This window comes from Camelina sativa, chromosome 15, assembly GCF_000633955.1.
Source record: "Camelina sativa cultivar DH55 chromosome 15, Cs, whole genome shotgun sequence".
Taxonomy (NCBI): domain Eukaryota; kingdom Viridiplantae; phylum Streptophyta; class Magnoliopsida; order Brassicales; family Brassicaceae; genus Camelina; species Camelina sativa.
Genome location: NC_025699.1, coordinates 14,167,437 through 14,181,067, shown reverse-complemented (window position 1 = coordinate 14,181,067; position 13,631 = coordinate 14,167,437). Strand labels below are relative to the sequence as shown.

Below are 13,631 nucleotides of genomic sequence, written 5' to 3'. Positions count from 1 at the left end.
ATGGACGTCATCCTCCGTCGTTACATCCCAACTCTCATCGTATTTTCTTTGTTTCTCCTTTTCTCATCCTCAGCCGCCGCCTCTTATCACAGTTTTGGTATGGACCCCCGGCCTATATAAGCTCTTTACCATCCATATTTGATCTATATATATATATATTGTTTTTTTTTAAGTATGATTATGGTTTGAATTCGACAAAAAAATGTTTTTGCTGCTTAAGATATGAAAAATGAAAAAAAGTGAAAAAACCAATCTTCGTTTTGTTCTTCTTACCTATTTACTAGAGAGTGCGTTAACTTTGTCGTCAAACCAGGTCAAGGGCTTGGACCGGTGAGCAAGGAGAAAGATGAGTCGAGTTTACCAGGACGTCGGATCGTAGATCAGAAGTGGTTACAGTGCCAGCTTAACTAGGAGGGCGGGCAGTGCGACCGCTCTGGGTACATAAATTAAAGGGGTATATACGTATAAGAAAAGGGGCACAGAAAAAAAAAATTTATAAGTTAAAAAGGTACAAAAACATTTTTTGTAAGATAAAAAGGGGCACAAAAAAAAATTTGTAAGCTAAAAGATACAAAAAAAAAAAACTTTGTAAGGTAAAAAGGGGCATAAAAAAAATTTGTAAGTTAAAAGAGGCATACAAAAAAAAATTGTAAACTAGAAAGAGGCGCAAAAAAAAAATTATAAGCTAGAAAAGGGTACAAAAAAAATTATATGAACCAAAAAGACCTAACAAAAATCAGTAAGTTTTTCTATAGGTGAAGGAGCATTTTTTTTTTAGTTTGCCCAGGAGCATGTAATATGTTTAAGCCGGCACTGAGTGGTTAGGTGGGCCGGGCGCAGTGCCACCGATCTGTAGATTAAAGTGTGGTAACTGTAAGCCGTGTAAAGCAGTTTACGTTCCGATTCAACCAGTTCTGATTACACCATTGGAGTATTTTCCGGAAGCTTGGCGCTGCAAGTGTGGCAACAAACTCTTCATGCCCTAAAACCAAAACAAGGACCTAACTTAATTAGTTCTTAATTAAACAATCGTTAGCTGAATCTCCTCATGTATCTTTTTTTTTTTTTTTTTCAACTATTGGGTCACAACTGGCCAGCCCATTAGCCAAATTTCTAAGTTTGTACGAACCGAAACTCGATCTTGAATGTGATGGTGCATTCTATAATTGGACTTACCTCCTGCCACTGCACTAGTCATTATTTTTATTTCCAAAATTTATTTATTAATATTTAAAGAATTATAATGATTTCTGGTAGTGTTATCTATGTGTCATCGTCCAGATTTAAATTTGGTAATGCTTGTACGTTTTTGACAATTTTCTCTTTATAGAAACTTATTTTTTCTCTTTCTTTTTTAAGTCTCTTTTGATTAGTTTTGTGTGAACTCTATTTTGGCTTTANAAAAAAAAAAAAAAAAAATAGTTTGCTCGAGGCATTTTCTTTCTAAAGTTCTAATATGATCATAGCGGTTTTAACAAAAGGAAAAATATATGACAATATATATATCTTATATCTTATATAATATGAGAAGGTTTTCTCAACTTTTACTATGGAGATGACACTTGGCGAGTTATCTATCTGACACCTGTATTTTGTTGTTGATTGGGTCTAATTAACTAAATTCATTTGTATTTAGGACTTAATTAACTACATGCCCATTAAACAAAAAAAATACTCTCAACATTTCCTTCTTTTCTTCTTCAATCACAACCAGTTGTAGACATTTCCCATCTAAAACCATCATTTATCAATTTGTAATTTTATCCTAGGAAAAAAACTGATTATAGTTTATTTAAAAATTATAATTATGGGTTTCATTCTTATGTAAGAAATGTATTCAGGTTCTCAGTTAAACTTTGGTTTTTCAATCCCTAATTACTCTCCTTTTAAAACATTTTTTCAGTCATTAGGTTCCTCTCAAGAATTATATTATTTTTATATATCTTTCCAAATTGCAATAGATATTTTTGAATAACTTTTTATATTTTTTTTGCAGGTTATCATGTTTGTTGTTAGCATTAATACTACACAGAAATAAAATTATGTGAGAATGTTTAACAAATTTATATATTCATTAGAGTCGTGTATGTATTTCCTAATCTCCTTGGGCCGGTCTGGCAATTTTATATGTCTTACACCAATTTTGTTTTTAAAAAACCATTACTATAATTAAAAATAAAATCATAAAAATAGTTTAATAAAATAGTTTCTATGTCCATAAACCGAAATATGTTCGTTTTGCTTGTTCACATTTTCTTTGTTTTTTCAAAATTTTTATTTTCATTTAAATATATATACAAAAATAAATATTATATTGATTAATCACTCATTATTATTTTATCACTCATTATTATTTTAAAACTCTTCAAATATGGAAACTTTTTTTGTTAGAGTTTCAAATTTGTTTTTCGAGATTAAATTTTACTTTAAAACTCATTCACAACAAGTTTTATCTAATGCTCATTCACTCATTAATCTAATGCTCATTCACTCATTAATCTAATGCTCATTCACCAACAATTCAAAAGATGAGATAGTTTTTACATAAAAATAATAAAACTTTATCTTTAAATATATTGTTTTCTTATATAAAACTTGAAATTTTAATTTTTTTGAACTTAAAAAAAATCTAATAACAACTGAACTTATAATTTTTTTTTCCTACATAGAATACCTAAAAGGCTAAAACTCTTGGTCTAAAATATGCTCCAAAATTTTGATGCCCTAATCCTGACTTCATTTGCTTGGTCTATGAGCGGGGCTTTGAACCATATTTTATTTTAACTTCAGGATTATTGTGTTTGTTAGTCGTGTTAATACTACTACATCATGAAAAAAATGAACTATCATGATTCAATATCTTAAACATGTTAGGTTTTGTTCCTTTCTTATATTTTAGAATTTCTATTTTTTTTTTGAACATTTATGTGGTAAAGCAGGCTAAAAAATTTCTTATTGGATGATGCATATCAGTCTCTCAATTGTAAATTTAGCTTTTTGTTAGTCTTCGTTGTTAAACCCAAAAAAAAAACATATTTCAAACTATTATGAAAAAAGAAAATTGTATGTTACTATGTTTAAAAAATCATGTTGTTAATGTAAGCTAATAAGAAGCTAAAATTTCTAAATTACTAAAATTCAAAACAATGTAGGCTAAATCCGGGATGACTTTAAAAAAAACATCTACATTTCCTTCCTTCCTTCTTTAATAAGAAACATATGCAGTCCCTAAGAATCTAAAGCCACTATATATCAGTTTGTGGTTGGTTTCATTTGTACTTTGGTTTGTACTTTGGACCAAAGTAACTACTAGCCATAAAAAAAAAAAAAAATACTCTCAACATTTCCTTCTTCCCTTTTTCAATAAGAACCAGTTATAGGTCCATTCTGATCTAAAGCCACCATCTAAATATGGGTTTCAATCTTATGTATGATTTAGGGACAAAAACAGATTCTAAATTATGTATAAAATTTATTTCTGGGTTTCAATCTTATAAATGATTCATGGACAAGAAACGATTCTAGGTCATTTTAGATTGTGGGATGTTTATGTGTTCTCAAAATTATCTTATCAGTTCATAAATTTTTGGCTCAGTTTAAATTTTGGGTTTTCATTCCTGCTTAGTTTCTGGCCTTTAATCTTATATAATCTAATGGTGGGATGTTTTCCGTAAGTAATTTGATAATTGCTTACTCATTTATTCCTCATTAGATCTTACCAATTCTTTTTCTTTAAAAGTAGAATTCATTCCATTTTCCATAAAAGTTATAATTCAAACCCTAATTCTCACAAATTTTCAGTCATTATTATTTAATTTCAGTTATTAGGTTCCTATGAAGAATTATATTATTTTATATATATTTCCAAATTTTAATAGGTATTTTTTAATAATTTTTAATTTTTTTTTTCAGGTTATCATGTTTGTTGTTCGCATACAAATAAAAACATTATGTGAAAATGTTTGACAAAGTTATTTATTCATTAGAGTGCTTATGTATGACTTTCCTACTCTCCATGGGCCGGTATGACGATTTTGGATGCCATACGCCAATGTTTTTAAAAATATCCTTTTTATTATTGTAAATAAAATTATAAAATAGTAATATAAAAAAATATTTTCATCATTTCCATATTGTAGTTCGTTTGGGTTGCTGACATTTTTCTTTGTCTTTTCAATGTTTTCATGTTCATTTAAACATTTATACGAAAATAAATATCATATTGCCTAATAACTCATTATTGTTTTACAACTTTTTGAATATGGAAACTGTTTTATAAGACTTTCAAATTTGTTTTCCTAAATTGAATTTTACTATAAATCTCAGTAATAACAAGTTTAATTAACATTAATCTAATTCTCATTCACTAACAATTCAAAAGATGAAATATGTTTTTACATAAACCTAATAAAATTTTATCAGTAAATTGGATATATCTACATGAATAATATACTGTTTTCTTATATAAAACTTGAACTTCTAAATTTTTTGGAACCTATAAAAAAAATCTAATAATAAATGAACTTATAATTTATTTTTATTTTTATTTTTTTCTACATAAAAGACTTAAACTTTTGGCCTAAAATATGCTCAAGAAAAGTCATTTCACGATTTGTTCTTTTCTTATATTTTAGAATCTCTATTTTTTTTTTCTTTTTTCTTTTGGGCATTCATGTGGTAAAACAGGCTAAAACTTCTTCTTGTGATGTCTTTTTTATCTCATGGTATGATATGAGTTGCATTTTTCTATACTATATCTGATTAATTTGACTTCTATAGTTTTGAGTAGTATATGCTAATGGTATATTGGTATCATATTTTTTTAGGAATTTTAGTATCAAATAAGACATTTTCAAAGATACCATTTTTCCTATGTCACTTTTCAATAATATCCTTTCATGTTGTTCATTTTCAAAAATAATCATTTTCTATGTATAAAATAACTAAATTCTAAATTTTAAACTCCAAATACTAAACCCTACTCCATCAAAACTATATCCTAAATGTAAAATTGAGAACCCAGACCTAAAAAAGTTCTTAAAATTAATTTAACATATTGTAATTTATGTAAAAGAGGGCAAAAATGAAAATGTTCAAAAGGAGTATCTCAAAAAAGATATTTCTAACAAATTCCCATTTTAGAAAGAGGTTCCTAAATTTCTTCACATTAAAAAAAAATTACATATGTTGAGAAACTCAATGGATCGCTCACCAGTGCACATGCTCTAATATGTAGTGAAAATGTAAAGGGAGAAAAAATCATAAACACTCTACTATGCAATCAAGAATTTCTCCATGTGGTGAGATACTCTAATACTATATATAAAAAGAAAACTCAAGTAACATCAAACAAATGAACCCAAAAAAAAAAATATGATCAATATATTATTAAAATCACAAAAATAACCATTGGTAAGTAAACAAATAAAAACTATTAATCTCCAAATTACTAAGATTGAACAACAATGTAAAATAAAGCCGTGCGTAGCACGGAATGACTTCTAGTATATATATATACTAGATTAGGACCCACGGTACACCGCGGGACAAAATTATTTATAACTAAAATATTTAAATTATAAGTTATATTTGTTGGTTAAATATGATATAATTATATAATAATTGTTAAATAAACCATATAATACTACAATATAATTTATTTTTTACATAATATTTATTTAATCAATTTAATTAGATATGTCTATTCTCTGATACCGACAGTGTTAACAAAATAATAAAATGATGTTTTACCCGTGTAACACCGAATTAATGATATTTTTATTTATATAAATATCAATAAAACCTGTCCAGCTATATAACCCGTCCTGAGATATTTTAACTCACACTATATCATCTTAATTTTTAATATTTATTGTGTATCTACGGTATGATATTTATCATATTTAACTTTTTAAAAGTTTTAAATATTTTTCATATTTAATCTTTTAAAAAACTTTAAAATAAAGAACCGGAATAAACCAAATAAACTTTTTAAAAGTTTGAATGCCTGATGAATCAAGCTTTCTACTCTTTTGTATTCATAATCATTTTGGTCTCTTATATAGTACTGTATGACTCTAAACCATTGCCTAATTTTTTTAGACGATGTGGGATATTGTACTCGTATTTTTTATTCATCTATTGAGTAATATATGTCCGTTTTTAAAAATTTGAATTACATCATATGTAGGAAAAAATAATAATTTTTATTAACTAAATATATTATAGAATAATTAAAGATAATTTAAATATAAATTAAAATAAAAATGAAAGGGAATCATATATTTATGTTTGAATGAGGTACAAAGATTTTCTTATTTTTAAAAATCCTACCTATAATTAATTTTGAAGTTTTGGTAACTAATATTAAATTCAATGCATTAAATGTAAAAACTTTCCAAAAGTATTTTTGAGCAAAAACTGCTGCAAAAATACTAGTATAGATATACACAAATGCATTCCTTATTAATTAAGTGCATTTTCAGACAAATTCCTCTGCACGTTTCTTTGAAGGAGTTTTATGTAATGAAAGGTCCATGCATGATACTATCTTTTTTTAAGCAAAGAAACCACATGTATATGTAAAAAAAAAAACACACACACACAAACGTTTAGCCTAGTTTTAAAGTAATACGTACTAATGCAAATTTCGATTATAGCCAGGGTTATATGTATATTTATTCATTCACAGCCGCAAGTCGAAACAAGAATATAACTCTCAGAAGAAAAAAAAAAAAGAAAAAATGTGATGTAACAATTTCTCATCTTCCAGAGGATTTGTTTATGTACATTGTTTAAAGAGTTCCCTTGAAGTATACGAGATCAGTGAGACTGACTTGCAAAAAGTGGGACAATTTGTTCAAAAATCGGAGCTTCATGCGCATTTGTGAAGATGCAACAACAACAACAAGGGAAGGGGAGTGTCGGATGATCGTGTTGATGGATTACACTCTTTATTTAATGAGCATATAAAGTCGTGGTGAATGGAGGAGATGCATTGATAGAGCAGAAAGGTAAACTTATTTGCCTAAACGATCGACGACGATTTAGATCATCAAATCAAGATATCTCAAGTCTTTTACTGTAAGGGTTTATTGTCATGCATCTTGGAAGACAAAAAGTTTAGGCTTGTTGTTTGGAATCCCTATTGGAGACAAATGAGGTAGATCGAACCTATATTTTTTTCCCGATGGATCTGACAGGTACATGTACGCTCTTGGATACGACAACAAGAGCCGCTGCCATAAAATCTTGATGTTTATAGATAAATAGTGGACGACTCTTAATGTCACTACTCCACACTGACGTATAAATCATGGTAAGAGTGGCGTGTCCCTCAGGGGAAACACTTATTGGGTGTGCTACAAAAAGGAAATATAATCAAACAGCTTACTCGCTGATCACTTAATCTGTTTTGATTTTACAAGTGAGAGATTTGGGCTATGGAAGAATCCATACCCCAAATCTTGACTCTATCTGCCATTTGGAGCTATGGAAGAATGCAACCTGACTCTATCTTGTGTTAGAGAAGAGAAGCTTGTGGCTTTGTTTTGCTACAAGTATAATGTTGAGGTTTGGATTACGACTAAGATCGAGGCCAAAAACGTGTTGTGGACTAGGTTCTTGACACTAAATGTGGAGAATGTGTGTGCTGAGATTCCGAGTGCACTTACAAAAGGGAGTTACTCATTGATCATGAGGCGAAGAAAGTTGCTATGGTTTTTGATAAAATGTTGAATCGCGAGGACACGATTCACATCATTGGGAGATGATGGATACGTTAAACAAGTGGGTCTTGGAGAACCTAACGTCAAAAATTGTTGTCCACTTGTGTGCTCTTACATGTTCCAAGTTTAGTTCAAATCAAGCAATCTCCAGGATACCAAAGGAAACAACAAAGTAACCTAGAGAATCGTCGATGTGATCAAAACATATCGATACTTGTTACATATGAAGAAGAGCCAATCAAGCTTCCAATGAAGTTTCCATATGCAGGAGCCATCAATAAGAGGAAACGAGATGATTAGTCTCACAATTTACAAAGCCGAACTTTATGTCTTTTATTTACTTTCTTCTCTTTGAACCTGGCCACCAGAGAATTAAGAAATTCACTTGAACTTCATTTACGTTTTAGAATGATACTCTCCAAATATGCAATATAGGTCGTCTCTCTGGTCGTCATCCTCCGTCGTTACATCCCAACAGTGCCGTGCTTAGAGTAGAGGAGGCTTAGGGCGAGCATATGAGTTTAATCTTTTTATAAATATGTGGCCTTTGTTTTTGTGTGGCTGTGGGCATTTTCCCTTTTTTGCCCAAGGGTAAGCACGACAATGATCCCAACTCTCATCGTATTTGCTTTGCTTCTCTTTTTTTCATCTTCAGCCGCTGCTTCTTATAACAGTTTTGGTATAAACCCGCATATAAACTCTTTAACATTTTTCGATCTATATGGCATATATAGTCTTATTCTTTTATTTTTAAAGTATGAATTGAATTCGAAACAAAATGTTTTCTGCTTAAGATATGAAGAATGAAAAAGTAAAAAAAAAAACATCTTCGTTGTTCTTCTTGCCTATTTACTAGAGAGTGATTTAACTTTGCTGTTAAACCACGTCGAGGTTGTACCGGTGAGCAAGGAGACAGATGAGTCGAGTTTACCGGGTCAGATCATAGATCAGAAATCAAAGTGTGGGACGTGTGAGTGTAAAGCAGTTTTATTACGTTCCGATTCAACCATGTCAGATTACGCCATTGGAGTATTTCCCGGAAGCTTGGCGCTGTAAGTGTGGCAACAAACTCTGAATGCCCTAAAAACAAAACAAAGAGCTTCATGACCTAACTTAGTTCTTAAACAATTAGTGAACTTTTTTATAATATTTTTATGCAATGCAACAATTGTTAGTTGAATCTCCTCATGTTTCGTTTTTCTCACTAATCCTAATTGAAGATGCAGATTCTGGATGTTTCATTTTTCTCACTAATCCTAATTAAAGATGCAATTCTGGAACAACTCGTTGTAGGGAACACGAAGCTGCATCGGATCACAGACACTTGTGTTGATGACAAGGATGAGTGAGCTGATGTGTCAAACCATGAGTGGATGGATGAAAACTCAAGAACTATTGGCGTATTTATGAGTATGTAAGAAAGCAATGTTGGATGTGAAGATTCAAGAAATATTATTCACATCAACAAAGTAAAAGAGAAAAACTAGAAGAACTAGTTCTAGAACCTGCATCTAGGTTTAAGGACTATCCTTGTAAAAGATCCTAAACATAGATGCATATTCCAGAACTTCTTTCCTATGTTGATGTGAAGAATATTTCTTGAATTTTCACATCCAACATTGCCTTCTTGCTTTCTCACAAATATGACAATAGTCTTTGACTTGTCATCCATCCGCTCATGCTTCGACACATCAGCTCACACATTCATGTCAGCAACACATGCGTCTGTGATCCAATGCAGCTTTCTATTCCACACATCGAACTGTTCTAGAATATGCATCTACACTAATCATTATTTTCCAATAATCTGATCAATTTTTTTTTTATAAGATTTTTAAGAACAAGATGAAGAATTATAATGATTTTTGTTAGTGTCAATCTATGTGCATATGGTCCAGATTTAAATTTGGTAGAATGCTAGTATGTTATATTAACAAATTTCTCTTTATAAATAGTTGGCTTTGAGGCTTCTTTTGTTGTTATAAGTTTTAATATGATCATAGCTGTTTTAACAAAAAGAAAAATGTGATAAAACTTACTTTTTTTTGCTTTTGATTTTCTTATTTTAAAATATTTAATTTCTTGTTAATTTTCATTTTAAAATGAGTTAAATTCAAAATTGATTTCATTCTAGATATGTAGTTTCGTTAGTATAGTAAAACCGTTGTAGTCTTATGTTCCAAGTATGGTGCAAACCAAGCAATTCTTGAAAGAGTATGCAGACTTTTTACATTCATTATATAACTTATAGGTTGTTTGTTCATTCATGTTTCGTAGTTGAGAACTTAGACTGAAAACATTAGAAACTTGCATATTATCATAATTCAGCATTAAAATGATTTTTTGGTTAGTGTCAATTTATGTTGGGAAATCAACAATCAATTTTACACAAGTTAACTCTCAAATAATTTTGGTTGATCCAATGTAACGAGAGAACTAAATTAAATTAAACGTGTGAAAACAAAATTCACAGGACAATGTCACAAAGTAGAACACATTCGAAGTTAGCCTCGTCTTTATACTAAGCAAGGCCCATTGTCACAAAGTTATACAAATATTTAAATTAAATGTACATCGTTAAGTTTATGAAAATTAAAAACGTTTTTGTTTTAATACACTACTAGATTCAGACCCGCACGTACGTGCAGGATTGATTTCAAAAGCTAAGTTTGCTATTAAATTTATAATATATTACATATGTGTGGAGTTATGTTTGTAAACATATTTTTTTTAGCAATGTTAACATTCATATAACCGAACTCATACCAATTAAGTACTCGATTTGTTTATAATTTGGTTTAGACTAAAAAAGTGATCAGTTTTGTCTTTTATTATACGTAAAGATAACTACATTAAAAAAAAAACAATAAGAGAAAGACGGTACATCTATTTCAGGACAGAAAATAGTAAAACAAAAGTGGTATATCACGTCCCAGATATGATTTTTCATCTCATAACTGTGGTTTTAATAATAATCTACACATTTCATATTATATATTTTAGTTTATCAGATAAGGAAATAAGTAAGTGTTTTGGATCCTCACGTTTGTGAGGGTTTTATTTGTAAATACATTTAGTTGTATAGGATCTATAACATAAAATTATATTAGTTTGCTATAAATGTGTGAGAATGAAATAATAATCCTTTCACCATAGAATTTATTATAATCGTAGCAGTTATGATATTAATCCACTAAAACTATTCTTAACTGTTAAAAATTGTTTTTTTTTTCCACTTACGAACCAAGATCCACAAAATTTCAGCATTGTAAATATTTTGAATTAATATTTTGAAAATCGATAATATTTCAATTTTTTGAGATACTGATGGATCTAAAATCCAAAATTTATATAAAGAATATACTACTTTATTAAATAGTAAATTGTGGTTAGATTATATATTACAAATATAATAACTGTTTTCATAATTGAAAAAAATAATAATTAATAATTCACTTTTTTTGTTTTTGATCTATTTATTATAATCAGAATTAATTAGTATTTTTGTTAAACTTTTTTATGAAATAAAAGATAAATGATGATTTTTTATTGAACATATTAAATTAGATGGTCGTTTTTGGAAATAACAAATAATATACCATCAAATTAAATAAGTTTAGATATATAGAGTATCGATTTTAATAATCTGATATGTTGCGGAAACTTTTAAAAATGATTTCAAAAATATTGGGTATAAAACTTTTGATATTCTAGGAGTCGATTTTTGTTTTCCTTCATTCATTATACACTTGGTAAAATAAAAAACAAAAAATGTGATTTATATATTAATAAACGTGTGGATGGATACACTAATTTTCTATACAACATGTTGTTTGCCTGTTGAAAAATCAAAATACAATAAAATTAATCACAAGTTCTTTGATTTTACTACTTCATGTTTCAACCTACATGCTTTCTTCTTCGCACTACTAATCTCACAAAAAAAGACGGACATCTTTGTGTGTGTTTGATGACTGCAGCCAAGCTATTATAAAATGATTTTCATAGTTTCTTCTTGTGTGATCCTTGTCTTAAGATGAGTTGGAATTGTACATAATTTTCAGGTTTAGTAGTCATTTATTCTCTGTATGAACATAAAGATTTATTAACATGAAATTAATAGACAATTTTGTTTTGAAAAAAAAAAGAGACAGTTTCATAGGCTTCTCGACTATGTTGACCTTTGACCCTGCATAAACACAACCAAATTATTAGCTAATTTAAAAAACATTAAAAATTAACAACAATTAGAATCTTAATGTTTATGTGTATTACATACCTATGAGTTTGATTCCCAAGTCCAAATTATTGAACCGAAGTTTGCCATCTACAAAAACAAAGCACACAAATTAATATTACACAAAAATCACCTTAAAACAAAATCATCAAAAAAAGTTATCATGATATTGAGAAGAGCGGAAGAGTGGTGTAATCAATTTATAAATTTATAAATTTATAAACTCTTTCAATCAAAGGGTGTGTTATGCAAAATAAAGAGCAAAATTAGCATAATATAAAATCTACCAAGTCAACAAACTAAGTAATATTCAAAAATAAATAGATCAAAGTACATATTTTTGAAGAGATACTGACACACAAGGTGGAGAAACAACTGTCTCCATGCTCCATTCCTCCATTAGCTAAAATCAAGAATAAAAAAACTCAAAATTAGATTCTACTTCAATTAGCAAATAGAACAAAAATATATATGCTATCGAAATTGAAGACCAAAAAAGGATAATCTAGGATTTACACACAAATATTTCGTTATACATATAGGAAAATGGTATGACATAAGATATCTGTTCGTATTTTTCATTTGTTGTTAAGATATTTTTTGCCCAAAATATTGTATAAATTTCCTAATTGTTCGTCCACAAACTTCACTACTATAAATTTGTCCATAATTCCGTAATTATTGTTTTAATTCATAAAAGTAATTTTAATTTTTTTTGAACAAATTTAAAAAACTAACGTTATTTATTTCCATTTTTGAAAATCCAATATTTGTTTTCTTTAATTAACCACATTATTTATGTTAACAAATGAGTTACCCAATTAAATATTTATCATTATATTAAAATTAAATATTTGTTTCCAGAAATATCTCAAAATATATTAGAAAATTAAATATATTTACATATATGTAATTTTGAATTTAAGAGTCAGATTTTTATGGCAACAAATTTAAATAATTTCCGTAAATATTAGGCAACTATTATTATTTTTAATTCAATTTCCATAAAAATTAGATAGTTATTATCTTGTTGATTGCGCTTTTGTAGTATAATAATTTCAATTTCCATAAACATTAGAAAATTTCACCCGATTTTTTAGTGTTATATCATTAAATTTTGGTTCGACCAATATACCTAATGTTAGTCTGTTTGGCTTCCTATTAATATCGATCTGTTTGGCTTCAAAGATTATACATATCCTTATTCTGATTTCAGTGGCATTTCATTGTAATAATGTCTAATTCTATGTATTTTTATTAAAAATGCTTCCGTTTTAATAGTATAGATTTATATATCAACTCTTTTTAGTCAGAGTTATTTCGATACTTCCTTTGTAATGGGTAGAAAATATGTTATATTTCTTTTCAGAAGGTACAAAATCATGACAGTAAAACAAAACTTTTAGTCAAAGATTTTTCTAATTAATACTTTAAGAGGGTGTTAATAAATCATGTCAAAGGAGAGAATAATATTCAAACTTTTTGTAGCCACCAAACTAAATAATTTACTAGCTAATAAATACGGGTTGCCTTCCCTGTGCCCGATCATCTTCTTTTCTCCTTCTTCATCATCCCTCAAATTCATCTTCTTTTCTCCTTCTCCATCATCCCTCAAATTCATCTTCTTTTCTCCTTCTTCATCATCCCTCATATTCATCTTATTTTTT

The 13,631-nt window shown here is 28.6% G+C and overlaps 1 pseudogene; it reads left to right on the top strand.

Moving 5' to 3' along the window:
* LOC109129099 lies at nt 1-8,027 on the top strand (annotated as a pseudogene).